This window comes from Mustela erminea, chromosome X (genome assembly GCF_009829155.1).
Source record: "Mustela erminea isolate mMusErm1 chromosome X, mMusErm1.Pri, whole genome shotgun sequence".
Classification (NCBI taxonomy): domain Eukaryota; kingdom Metazoa; phylum Chordata; class Mammalia; order Carnivora; family Mustelidae; genus Mustela; species Mustela erminea.
In genome coordinates, this window is record NC_045635.1 from 100,139,680 (window position 1) to 100,154,020 (window position 14,341).

Here is a 14,341-nt window from a genome sequence, read left to right on the forward strand (position 1 = left end):
ATGCAATGTCCCCAGAGGCAGGGGGGTCAATCATCCTGTCAATCATCAGCCAGGAGAAGGCACAAAAGGTGGCTTTCTGTGAGGCACCACGCCACTGGGGGGCGGGGGGTGTCCTCCATAAATCAGCTGCCAGCCGGCAGGGGGTCCTCTGCAGTGTGACTTTTGGAAAATGGCACAGAGGTGCCTGCTGAGTGTGAGGACGACACAAGAGAGCTGCTCCCCAGGCCTGAAGCAGCCCCATGGGGCTGGCTCTGCTGCCGCACGTCTCCCGGCCCGACCCCTCCTCGGTTCGGTTTGCCGCCACAACGTGCCCTGTACAGCTGGACAACACCCATCTGGGGTCACAGCGCTCGGGTCTGGATCTCAGCTGTGTGAGCCTGAGTGCAGTGTCACAACCTGCTCTGCGCCCTGTTTCCCCATCTCTAAGCCACGTGTGGATTGAACAGCACTGAGAACACCCAGCGCTTAGCGGGGCTCCTGGCACCGAGACAGCCAGCGCTCAGCACCTCTCGGCTACTGTCCTTAACCTTCCTCTGAAATCAGCTCTACGAAGTAAAACGAGTTTTGAAGCCAGGCTTGCAGAGCGATGCCGGCCTTCTTACCACTGGAGTCTGAGTCAGAGTCAGAGTCACTGTCGCTGTCACCAGAGTACTTCTTGTGTTTTCTTTTAGAGGATTTCTTCTTTCTCTTTTTCTTGGACCTCTCTTTTGAATGATTAGACTTCTTCTTCTTCTTTTCTTCTACATGAAGTACAAATACAAAATTAACTTCTAGGCAAATATTATGATTATCAATTTTACTGTATCTGAAATACTGAAAAAGAACAGATGACAGGCAACTTGATTTGTAAAAGCAAAGTCTACTGTTTGACTATTTATAAACATTTTTTTCAACTTCTCAATACAGCAGCTCTGTAGTAGTTAAAAAAGTACCTTCTGAAGTAGAAGCTGAACTGGTGCTTTTCTTTGGCTCATCGTCCTCCACTGGTGTGTGTTCATAAGAGCTGAATTTGAAGAAGACGGTTGTAAGAATCAGAAAACTGATAAACCGTGAATCATGGAGTATAAAAATACAGAATCAAAAAATTTCAGTAATGACCCCGGTTGTCCAAGAACATTAAAAGCAAACACTGGAATAACTTTGTAAAGGTACAGTTCAAGAGTGTACCACCTTCAAAATAACATAATAATCATTTACATTTGCATGCTTTAGCATTTACAAAACACTATTCAAACTGAAAGCAACATGTAAGATTTATATTTTCTTTTAAGACTTAGTTTATTGGGGCGCCTGGGTGGCTCAGGGGGTTAAGCCTCTACTTTCAGCTCAGGTCATAATCTCAGGGTCTTGGGATCAAGTCCCGTGTCAGGCTCTCTGCTCAGCAGGGAGCCTGTGCCCCCCCCCAACCCTGTGCCTGCCTCTCTGCCTACTTTTGATCTCTGTCTGTCAAATAAATAAATAAATCTTTTTTAAAAAGACTTAGTTTATTATTTGAGACACAGAGAGAAGGGGGGAAGGGGCAGAGAGAGAGAGAGAGAGAATCCCAAGCAGATTTTCTGCCTAATGCAGAGCACAATGCAGGGCTCGATCCTAAACCCCGAGATCATTACCTGAGTCAAAATCAAGAGTCGGACACTTAACCAACTGAGCTACCCAGGAGCCCTGTAAGATTGATATTTTCAATGCTGCCTACAAGATACTCACTTCAGACCTAATGGCATGCACACTGAAAGTGAAGGAATGGAAAAACATTTAGTGTGGAAATGGAGGTGGAAAGAAAGCTGAGGTAACAATACTTATATCAGACAAAATAGACTTTATTTTAAAAAATTTTTAAATTTTGAGTAATCTATATGCCCAACATAGGGCTTGAACTCATCACCTCAAGATCAAGAGTTGCACATCCTACCAACTGAGCCAGCAGGGGCCCCAGACAAAATAGACTTTAAAACAACAACTAACAGGGGTGCCTATTTTCCATTTTTTTGGTTTAAAAAAATATTTTTATTGTTACATTCCAAAGAGGACATAAGAACAAAAAGCCAGTTATCCAATAACTGCTATACCTTTCAGAAGGAGGCACCCAGAAAGGAACTCAGTCTTAGTTCAAAGCTGTACACAACAGAACTCAAACACCTGCCTCTCCACCTACTGGAAATGTTGACAAATATGTGTATGTCACCAATCCAGAGACACCTGGGGTTAAAAGAAAATTCCTTTATTACAAGCGTCCAAGTCTTAGGATTCATCCTTAAAGATACTGGAAGAAGATGAGAAAGACCACACACACCAGACCATGTTTAGTCATTAGAGTAAACTAGCGAATTGCTAGTTTGTTCAGGATACGTTGCATCAGACACCACAGTACACAAGGAAAATCTGCCTTTTATGAATAAATGAATTCAATAAGAACTCACACAACAGGAATCCAGTGCATTTACACAGTAATAATGAAGTGGCAGAATGAGAAATTAAGAAAACAATTCTATTTATAATTGCACTAAAAATAATAAAATACCTAGGAATAAACTTTTTTAAAATTTTTATTTATTTATACGACAGACAGAGATCACAAGTAGGCAGAGAGGCAGGCAGAGAGAGGAAGGGAAGCAGGCTCCGTGCTGAGCAGAGAGCCCAATATGGGGCTCAATCCCAGAAACCTGGGATCATGACCTGAGCCAAAGGCAGAGGCGTTAACTGAGCCACCCAGGCGCCCCTCCTAGGAATAAACTTAAGTAAGGAGGTGAAAGACCTGAACTCTGAAAACTATAAAACATTGATGAAGAAACTGAATATGACACAAACAAATGGAAAGGCAGCCCATGCTCATGGATTGGAAGAATAAATACTGTTAAAAAGAGCATTCAACCTAAAGCAATCTATAGATTTAACGCAACCCCTAGCAAAATACCAACAGCATTTCTCACAGAACTGGAACAGATAATCCTAAAATTTGTAGGGAACCACAAAAGAATTCCAACCAGCCAAAGCAATCTTGAAAAAGAACAAAGCTGGAGGTATCACAGTCCCAGATTTCAAGATCTACTACAAAGCTATAGTAACCAAAATAATATGGTAGTGGCATAAAAACAGACACATGGATCAGGTGAACAGAGTAGAGAGTCCAGACATAAACCCACACTTTTATGGTCAATTAATCTATGACAAAGTAGGCAAGAATATACAATGGAGAAATGACAATCACCTCAACAAATGCTGTTGGGAAAACTGATTGGCTACATGCAAAACAATGAAATTAGACCACTTTCTTACATCATCCACAAAAATAAACTCAAAATAGATAAAGGACTTAAATGTGAGACCTGACACCATAAAAATCCTAGAAGATAACACAGGCAGTAACCTCTCTGACACTGGCAAATGATCTGATAATGGGTTAATATTCCAAAATATATAAAGAACTCACAGAACTTGGGGTGCCCGGTTGGCTAAGTCAGTAGAGCATGTGACCTTTCATCTAGGGGTTCTAAGTTCAAGTCCCACACTGGGTATAGAGATTACTTAAAAATAAAATCTTAAAAAAAAAAGAACTCAAGCAATTCAACACCAAAAAAATGAGTATCCAATTAAAAAATGGGCAGAGGACCTGAACAGATATTTTTCCAAAGAAGACATCCAGATGGTTAACAGACACATGAAAAAATGTCCACATCACTCATCATCAGGAAGTGCAAATTAAAACCACAATGAGGTATCACTTTATACCTATCAGATGGCTAGAATAAAAACACAAGAAATAACAACTTCAGGTGAGGATGTGGAGAAAAAAGAACCCTCATGCTCTGTTGGTGGGAATGCAAACTGGTACAGCCAGTATGGAAAAGAGTATGGAGGTTCATAAAAAAAATTAAAAATAGAGGAGCGCCTGGGTGGCTGAGTCAGTTTAGTGTCTGACTCCCGGTCTCAGCTCAGGTCTTGATCTCAGGGTAATGAGTGCACTGAGTGGAGCCTACTTAAAAGAAAAAAATTTAAAATAGAATCACCAAATGATCCAGTAATTCCACCATTTTTATCCAGAGAAAACAAAAACACTAACTAGAAAACATATGTGCACCCTTGTGTTTATTGCAGCATTATTTCCAATAGTTAAGCTATGGAAACAGCCCAAGTGTCCAATGACAAATGGATAAAGATGTCGTGCATGTAAGTTTGTGTGTGTGTATATACACACACACATACATATACATACACATACACTATGGAGTATTACTCAAACATAAAAGAGAATGAAATCTTGCCATTTGCAACATGGACAGACCTAGAGGGTATAATGCTAAGTGAAATAAGTCAGAGAGAAACAAATGCCATATGATTCCACTCATACGTGCAGTTTAAGAAATTAAACAGAGTGAACAAAGAAAAAAAGAGGCAGACAAAAAACCAGACTCTTAAATACAGAGAGCAGGGGCTCCTGGCTGGCTCAGTTAGTGCAGCATGCAACTCTGGACCTTGGGGCTTTAAGTCTGGGCCCCACACTGGATGTTGAGATTACTTAAAAATAAAATCTTAAAAAAGAAATACAGAAAACAAACTAATTGCCATAGAGAAGGTGGGTAGGGGAGTGGATGAAATAGATAAAGGGGATTAAGAGTGCACTCACCAGGGCGTCTGGGTGGCTCAGTCTGTTACGCATCTGCCTTCAGCTCAGGTCACGATCCTGGGGTCCTGGGATCGAGTCCCTCATCGGGCTCCCTGCTCGGCACGAAGCCTGCTTCTCCCACTTCCACTCCCCCTGCTTGTGTTCCCTGTCTTGCTGTGTCTCTCTCTGTCAAATAAATAAATAAAATCTTTTAAAAATAAAAAAAAGAGTACACCCACTGAGATGAGTGATAAGTAAAATCGCTGAGTCATTATATGGTACACCTAAAACTAACATAATACAATATGTTAATTATACTTGAGCAACAACAACAACAAAAAAATCCATGGAGGAATCGTAAATGCATATTGCTAAGTGAAAGAAGCCAATGTGAAAAGCCTACATACTATATGGTTCCAACTATACGGCATTCTACTAAAGGCAAAACTGTGAAGACAGTAAAAAGGTCAGTGGTTGGAGGGTAGAGAGAGATGAATAGGCAGAGCAGAAAATTTTTTAAGGTAGTCAGACTCTTGTGTATGATAGTATAATGGTGAGTACATGTCATTATACAGCTGTTCCAAACCCACAGAATGTATAATACCAAGAACGATTCCTAACGTAAACTATGGGCTTTGGGTGATTATGACGTGTTGGTGAAGGTTTCGCCGACTGTAACGGAAGTACCACTCTGGTGAAGGATGCTGACAGTTAAGGGGGCTGTCCATGTTTGGGGCAGGGAGTATGTGGGATTTCGCTGTATTTTGTGCTCAGTTTTGCTGTGGACCTACACTGCTCAAGAAAAAAAAAAAAGTGATTTATCTTTTCAGAATGAAACCACAGGGCAAATACAGGAAACTATAAGGAAAGATGGAGAAAAAACTAGAGATGGGAAGACTGAAGGAAGACCTCATGATTGCAAGGACATAGGGTAGAGCAGCAACCATTCTCTCCCCAGAGCAAGAAGCTAACACACTACAGGAAAAAGAGATTTCATTCTGTTGTAGAGAATTCTGAAAATGAGTATTATTAAAATTCTACAATAGTTAAAAAGGGAATTTCCATATCATATAATCTTTTCTTCTGGAGATCATATCTGGAATAATTTAGGTATTGCCTATAACATTATTTTTAGGGTTTCTTCCAACTCAAATTCTATGATTTCAGGGTTTTTTTTTTTAAGATTTTATTTATTTATTTGACAGAGAGAGATCACAAGTAGGCAGAGAGGCAGGCAGAGAGAGAGGAGGCAGCAGGCTCCCTGCTGAGCAGAGAGCCCGATATGGGACTCGATTCCAGGACCCCGAGATCATGACCTGAGCCGAAGGCAGCGGCTTAACCCACTGAGCCACCCAGGCGCCCCTGATTTCAGGTTCTTAAAATCATTTCTTTTAAGAAAAAGTTTTCTGGTTTGTTATTTTTATTTTTTAAAAGATTTTATTTATTTATTTGACAGAGAGCTAGAAAGCACAAGTAGGCAGAGTGGCAGGCAGAGGGAGAGGGAGAAGCAGGCTCCCCACTGAGCAGGAAGCCCGATGTGCGGCTCAATGCCAGGACCCTGGGATCATGGCCTGAGCCAAAGGCAGATGCTTAACAACTTAGCCACCCAGGAGCCCCCAGTTTGTTTTTAGAAGATTTTATTTTTAAGTTTGCTCTATGCCCAACATGGGGCTTGAATTTACAATCCTGAGATCAAGAGTTGCATGCTCCACCAGCTGAGCTGGTCAGGTGCCCTGTAAGAACAAGTTTCTGGGGCGCCTGGGTGGCTCAGTGGGTTAAGCCTTTGCCTTCAGCTCAGATCATGGTCTCAGGGTCCTGGGATGGAGGCCTATATCGGGCTCTCTGCTCAGAAGGGAGCCTGCTTCCCTGTCTCTGCCTGCTTCTCTGCCTACTTGTGATTTCTATCTCTGTCAAATAAATAAATAAATACATCTTTAAAAAAAAAAAAAAGAAAGAAAAAAGTTTTTGATAATCCTTTATCACCCTGTCACAAATTACAAATTCTGTCAAATCACATTGTTTCAACTCAACCTAAAGTAGACCCAGAAATAGATGAGAGGTAGGGGGTCTGGCTGGCTCAGTCAGTACAGCACACAACCTTTGATCTCAGGGTGGTGAGTTCGAAGCCCATGTTAGACATAAAGATCACTGAGGGGGGATAAAAATAGAGGAGAGGGAAAAAAATGCTTATGAATAGCATCAAGGAAGAAAGAAATAAGGAAAAAGCAGCAGCATTAAGCCTTCAGAGACTACTGATGTTAGGAAAATTAACTAAACCAAGCCATACTGGTATATTCATTTTAAGAAATCCCTTTGTAATGCTAAAATATGACAAGCAATCTGCTACTGAGTTAGCTGAGAAATTCAAAATAATAGATATGTATCATTAACACTGAACCCTTCTATGAAGAAGAAATTAGCACCCCATGAATTATAATTTAAAGAAAACATTTAGCTAAAATCCACTGGCAACATGTTTTAATTCTTACATATGTTCCACGTTTTTTTTTAAATGATTTTTTTGCTATTTTGTAAAGTAAAAGAATATCATAACAAAATATCACATACTGGGTGGCCTTTATTTTCTCACCATTCTGGAGGTTAGTAGATGAAGATCAAGGTGCCATCAGAACTGAATTCTGGTAGACCTCTTCTCTTGGCCTGTAGATTGGCAACTTTTCCCTGTGTCCTTACATGGCCTTTCCTCTGTGCACACACAAGAAGGTGGGGGGTAGATATCTGGTATCACTTCCTGTTCTAAGGATATCAGTCCTACTGAATTCAGGCTCCAGCCTTATGACCTTGTTTAACCTGAATTACCTCTTTTAATTCTTTTTTTTAAAGACTTTATTTATTTATTTGATAGAGACAGAGAGATCACAAGTAGTCAGAGAAGCAGGGAGAGAGAGAGAGGAGGAAGCAGACTCCCTGCTGAGCAGAGAGCCCGATGTGATGCTCCAACCCAGGACCCTGAGATCATGACCTGAGCTGAAGGCAGAGGCTTTAACCCACTGAGCCACCCAGGTGCCCCTAATTCTTTTTTTAAAGATTCATTTTTAAGATGTTATTTATTCATATGATAGAGAGAAAAAGAGAGCAAGTGTGCGCACATGTAAAAAAGGGAGAAGCAGACTCCCAGCTGAGCAGGGAGGCTGATGCTGGCCTCAATCCCAGGACCCCAGGATCAAGACCTGAGCGGAAGGCAGATGCTTAACCAACTGAGCCACCCAGGTGCCCCTAAAGGCTTTAGTGCTAAATATAGTCACTTTGAAAATTAGGGCTTCAAATTTGAATCTGGGTGGGGGGGGGACACAATTCAGTCTACAACAAGGATTCTCTGGAAATAGTCTTCATACTTCAGGAGCTCCCAAATCTTCAATCCTCTCTCACTTTAATCTCCTAGAAGATATTGGCATGCAAATTGTTAACTCAGTGGCTAGACTGTAAGGTGCTTGCATATATGTCTCTAATCTGATAGGTCCCTTTAAGTTCTATTTTCCCTTTACATTTTAAACTTTAAATTAATAAAAACTTGGCATAAATGTAAACTTAACACTTAGGATCTGATGTTCTGATAGTGCAAATGATACAGACTGCAGTCAGCCCAAGCAACCAGGCTAGAAATGCAACCTGGGAAGCTGTCAGGTGCATTTCTTCTGCCTCACACATTACATAGCTCCTAGTTGCTTATTTTGTCTTCTGCAATATGTGACACAAACAGTTTTACACCTGGAAATAACTTCATTTGTTTATACATAGTTATGAGAGGAAGAAGAAGTCTATTTCAATTTGGTTAACACTTTAGTTTTCAGAAACCCAAGAATCAGTAAAGACAATTAAAAAAAAAATGAAGCACTAGAAGGAGACAACAATAAAGGGAGTTCTGAAAAGAAAAGTTCTAGGTCACGAAAGTTATATTCATTGAGATTCAAGGTTGTTCCCGCTCTATGCTTTCCCTTTAGTTCCTTTTTGGAAAAGTATATTGTCTATAGCTCTTTGGAGGACACCAAAGTAATTTTCTTTGTTTGTAGTTCCTTCTGTTTCAATTTTTGTTGTTATGCATAAACTAAGAAGAAAAAAAGGGGGGCATAATTCTCCAAAATTTAGCTGCTTGTGTCTCTATTTGGCTTTTCAAAAAATCCTTACAAATAAATGTATTTTGTTTCATTGTTTGAATAAATCTATCTATCTTTCTTTCTTTCTTTCTTTCTTCAGGAGAAAAGGTATTAGAACTATGCAGAGTGGGACTCAGAAGGTCTCCGACTTTGAGGAGCAATCTAAAAATAAACATACAAGTAACAGTTCTTGGAATACATGAGGAGTACAAGGGCCAATGATGCCTGCCAGCCTGTAAAGGCACGCAGCTCTTGTGGCAGCTCTTGTGGCGTAAGGCTTAAAATTAAAGCCCACTACTATGTACTGCTTTGACATCTCGGAAAACCAGTAGCGAGGCCTCCACTGACCTAACTGCAAATTTCTCTCCCCACTCTGCCTCTGTACGTGAGGTCCCCTAGCCAAACAACCCTCTTCATCATAGGGAACAGGCACAGTTCCAGATTATCCCTGAGTGGTGGGTCTTAGTACTCTGCCAGCATACGGATCTCATCTGCCCAGTGTCAGGTGTCCTGTGTTCGGCCTCCCTATAACCTAGGAGGGAAAGCCCTCCCTGACCAACAAGGTGAATAGGAGACCATTAAAATAGTCCCTGTTGCTACCTGGTTTCATCTGCACTAGTAAGATAAGTCATGCCCAAACGCAAATCTCACCCAAGCTGTTATTGCATCTTTTAGAATTCTAAAATAAGAAACTATTTGGTTGGGGTGCTTAGGCGGCTCAGTTGGTTAAGTGGCTGATTTCAGCTCGGGTCATGATCTTGGGGTCCTGGGATTGAGCTCTGTGTCGAGCTCCCAGCTCAGCAGAGAGTCTACTTCTCCCTCTCCTTCTGTGCCACCCCCGGACCATGCTCTCTCTCAAATAAATAAATAACATCTTTTAAAAAAAGAAAGAAAAATCACAGCTTCATAGGTGCAACTTTATATATATATATATATACACACACACATATATAAAGATATATACACACACATATATATAAAGATATACACATATCTTTATATATATCTATATATAAAGTTGCACCTATGAAGCTGTGATTTTTCTTTTTGTGTGTGTGTGTGTGTGTGTGTGTGTGTATGAATAAAAGAAGCTATTTGGTTTGGCACACACATTTGAGAGTACCCTTATGAAACATAGAACTGGAAGAGGTATGTCTTCAGTATACTCAGAGCTCTTTTTACTCTCTCTGCTCCCAGCCATGAAACCCTAGTAGCTAACAGGAATGTATATTCTGTTCCAGGTACTAACTCATTGCAACAACTCTAAAAATATCAGCACTATTTTTATCCCCTTTCTATAGATGAATAAATGAAGCTAGAGAGGTGAAGTAATTTGTCTGATGTTTTGACTCTGAATTCAAATAACATTTGTTAAGTAGGGCACAGGGTGCTGGATGGTGAGCCCAAGTTCAACAACAGACCACAAGAGAAATTAAAATAGAGCAGTTAATTACTCACAAGACATGGAGGAAGTACAGGGAATGCCTCCAGAGGCCACACAAGGAGGTCAAAGCAGAGTGCAGATGGAGACAGGGCCTAAGGTATGCGCTTTCATTAGGGTCTGCGGGTGTGGTGCTTCCGAGTTCCCAGTTTAGGGTGAGATCAGTCAATCTAAAGCAAAAGAGAAGTGCAGCGACCCACAGGGACCTTATCTTAGGGACCATACAAGCACTGGGAGGCAGGGGAGACTGTTGATCACAAGGGCTACTGGGGAAATCCTATCAGGAACTTAACATTTGCTTGTGACTCTGCGGGCTGCTATCTAGGGCACGTGCTTGCATGGGTCGGGAGTGGCTAGTGTTAAGCTTAAGGTCTCTGCAGGCCACTTGGCCAAACAAAATGGATGCCCAGGCAGCAGCACCATGGAGTAGCTTGGAGAAACTCTCCACACTCAAGGCCACACAGGGATTAAGTGGCAAAATACGGCTTCAAACTCGGGCAGTCTGAATCCAGGGACTAGCCTCCTATGCCTTATTATCTCCACTGCTGGAAGAAAAAGAATCAAGACATCGCCCAGCTGTTGTAATTTCAACCTACCTCTCAATGCCTGTAATGTTTTTTAAATTTTTAATTTTTTAAAAGATTTTATTTATTAATTTGACAGAGAAAAATCACAAGTAGATGGAGAGGCAGGCAGAGAGAGAGAGATAGGGAAGCAGGCTCCCTGCTGAGCAGAGAGCCCGATGCGGGACTCGATCCCAGGACCCTGAGATCATGACCTGAGCTGAAGACAGCGGCTTAACCCACTGAGCCACCCAGGCACCCCTAAATTTTTTAATACATTCAAGGAAGGCCCTTAGTATAGTACACAACACACTCAATGAACACTCACATAACCATAATGTTCTCTTTTCCTTCTTCTTAAATTACTTTTCCACTCCAATACTCACTTACATTAGAGGAAAACTGAATCTCACCCTCCCTTCATTTCTCAAGATCAAGATTGAGACCCCTTTTAACAAGACCTTTCTAGGTAGACTCATCTCCATTAGGGCACATCACTTTTTCTACATTCACCCAATCACTCTAAAGGAATGTTCTTTTAGAGAACATTCTTGGAGGTTCTTCTAACTTTACAATTTAAACCCGTTTCCAGGCGCCTGGCTCGCTCAGTGGGTAAAGCATACAGCCCTTGATCATGGGGGTTGTCAGCTGGAGCATAGAAAGTACTTAAAAAAAAAAAATCACCATAATCTCAACCCTTCCCGAGTACCTACAAAGAATTTCCGTTTACATATCCTGTTATCATCTCAAACCGATCTGCTCATTCAATCAACCCACCGTGGTTGAGCTCTTCACTAAGTGCTAGACGCTGTGTATTCTGTAATGAATAAAATCCTCATTTCCACGAACTCAGTCCAGTAGAGAATAATGCTCATGAATGAGACATAACGCGAATAAATGCTACACATAAATCTGCGACCCCTGCTCACCGCCGCTACGATGCTGGGGACCGGAGTTGGGGTGGAAGGTGATGGGACACCAGGGGCACTGGAGGACGGCGCCCAAGGATGAGCGAGCATTAAAGGTTGGAAAGAGGCAAATAAGCGACTGCGGTGCGCAGACTGAAGAAAAAGATGAAAATGGGCGCAAGGAAGGGAGAAGGGGGACAAGTGCTAGCGGGATGGACGATGAAGGCAGGCGGGCTCCTCGGGGCGAAGGTGCGTCCGTCTCACTCACCTCCTCCCTCTCCTCGTCCCGGAGGTCAGGCCGCGCGGATGGGCGCTCCCGGAGGGGCGCGGGGAGCGGACCAGGAGGCAGAAGCGAAGTTGGCGGCGGCGGGGGGGGGGGGGGGGGAAGGGCGTGTGTGCAGATCGCCTCTCTGGAGAGCGAGAAAACGAACGGGATCTGCAGGGCTGGTGTGGGGGATCCTCGGTCGGGGCCACTCCCCTGACGGCGCTGGCCATTCCGGGGCCCGCGCAGCCATCAAGAGTGGGAGCGAGAGCCGCGGCCCCACGGCGCACGGGCGGATTTGCCCGGCTCTGCGCTCTTTCACGAACAACCGCGACGCTTCCCCTCGGATCCCGACGTCTCCGTTTCCGGACCGCAGAGCGGGACACTGGAACCATCGTTGCCACCGAAGTAGGGAACACGCTCAGGAGCCTGGGAAAATCTCTGTTGCCTTGGCTCCCAGAAGCCACCTGCGCAACCGCCCGAAGCTGAGAAAAACGTGGAAAGCGTTCCGGGTACGTCGGCAAAACCCTTCCCCGGGGCTACGTGGCGTCCAGCCCATGTGAAACGGGTGGTGTATCCGTGTAAATAAGCCGCCGCTGCTGCCATGGGCTCGGAGCGACCGTCCTTCCAGTTCCGCAGGAGACTCTGCGGGTCTCGTTCGGATCAGAGCTTGTCTTAGCCTTACACTTGAAATGCCCGAGGGGAAGGATGACTGGCCACAAGGTACATTTCACAGAATGGCCATATCAACAACACAGTCAGTTCCGTTGTGTTTCAGGTGCTTTCTGTGAGTCTCTGTATGTGTAACATATTCTATAATATTGGGCACTTAGTGTGTCTCATGGATATGTGTATATATGTATGTATGCATAATATATGCAGATATACGTGTATATATGTACATATATGATATATAGGAATGGCTGAAGTCGAATCACATCTTTTTTTCTGAGTCTACCCTGAATTAAAAATCCAAATGGGGAATGGGAGGAAAAAGCACAAAGTAGTCAAGGTACTTCTACTCAGCTTACAGCGTATTTATTATAGTGTTGTCATATTTAGCAAAAAGAAAAAATACAGTAGACCAACTTACATTTGAATTTCTGATAAACAAGGAACAATGTTTTAGTATAAGTTGTAAGATTTCACAGGTGAGATACACACAACACCAGGGGAGATAGGTGCAAGGCAAGGTTTATCAAAGGTGCCCTCGGGGAGGTTCCGCACTCAGGAGAGAAGAGTGGGAGAAGTCGCACAGGGGAAGGGGTTGAGTGAGCTTTTATTAGGCCAGGGTAGGGCAGGGGCATATAACCATATTTGGTAAGGTTAATGGTTGGGGTTTAGGGAGTCCCAAAGTGGCTGGTTTCTGTTTCTCGCATAGGTTTTGGTTTACTCAGGGTGATGTGTCCTTGACAGATGTCCTTCTGGCGGGAAAGTCCTGGGTAGGGGAAGATGGCGGCCTGGAGGCCATTTTATTGTTCCTCCTGCATTCCCAGGGTCGCCGACCCAACATTCTGACCTTTTTGGTGTAATAGGGGCAGCGACTCAGATCTGGCTACTTCCTGCTGGCAGGGGGGCATTGCCATAGGGTTCCTCAGATGTGGGCAGGCGGGAGTAGGGATGCAGGATGACAGTGACCCTGGAAACCTCACGTATGCGAGCCTGAATGAAGCCAAGAACACAGGGGATGATTAGTAATAAGAGGCAAAAGAGAATAAGAGGACTTAGGATCGGGAGGAGCCAGGTCGTCAAGGGGAAGAGCCACCATTAAGAGAGGGTTGCTCTGGGGCAGGGCTGGCTATGGAGGGAGTCACGGACTTTTGCCAAGGTGTCAATATTGCTTTCGACTATACCGGATTCACTGATATAGTAACAGCACTCTTCATTGAGGAACATGCAGGTTCCTCCGTTGTTCGCGGTGAGAAGGTCCAGGGCTCCTCGATTCTGTAGAGCTACCTGGGCCGCTGAGTTAATCTGCCACTGTAGGGATGCCAAGGACTCGGCTGAGGCCTCGACAGCTGTCCAGAGCTGTTCAGATAAATCTTGGGTAGCGTCTATGGAGTGGGCTAGGGCCGCAGTGCCCAGTCTGGTGGCCACTAAGGAAGATGCTAAGGAGACCCTGATGACCAGGGGAAGTAATTCAGCCCTTTTCTATTGGGGGAGGGGGGTAGTGAGGATGGCCATTTCCGCTAGGGCTGGCACCCTCCAGGCTGGCAATCTGTGGTGACCAGCTGACTAGACCGTGTAGTATTCCCATGAGTCCAAGTTTCCACTAGGAAGAAGCACCACCTGAAACCAGGGTCACCAGAGGGGTGGCTATGAGGGGGTAGAAGGAGGAGTGTGAGGAAAAGTGGTGTAGGAAATCTGCAACCGTGTAAGCCGTAGGGTCTGGGAAGTCCAGCCATCCTGTGGTGGAGCTCACTTTAGGCTGGAAATGTGTACCCACGGGTGG

General features: G+C 43.7%; 2 long non-coding RNA genes across 4 annotated transcripts; both read right to left on the bottom strand.

Moving 5' to 3' along the window:
* Positions 1-558: 558 nt before the first annotated feature.
* On the bottom strand, positions 559-4,658 carry LOC116583395. Of its 2 annotated transcripts, none has more exons than XR_004282711.1 (3): positions 4,622-4,658; positions 933-1,003; positions 559-740 (listed from the first exon to the last, which is right to left on the bottom strand). It is a non-coding gene; the product is annotated as an uncharacterized LOC116583395 (long non-coding RNA). The 2 variants fall into 2 exon arrangements; XR_004282712.1 differs by lacking the exon at positions 4,622-4,658 and adding an exon at positions 2,067-2,508.
* An 86-nt stretch (positions 4,659-4,744) lies between these two features.
* Positions 4,745-12,397, bottom strand: LOC116583394. Of its 2 annotated transcripts, none has more exons than XR_004282710.1 (4): positions 11,896-12,397; positions 10,174-10,326; positions 7,191-7,306; positions 4,745-4,786 (listed from the first exon to the last, which is right to left on the bottom strand). It is a non-coding gene; the product is annotated as an uncharacterized LOC116583394 (long non-coding RNA). The 2 variants fall into 2 exon arrangements; XR_004282709.1 differs by having other exon boundaries at positions 4,751-4,786; positions 7,169-7,306.
* Between the last annotated feature and the right edge of the window lie 1,944 nt (positions 12,398-14,341).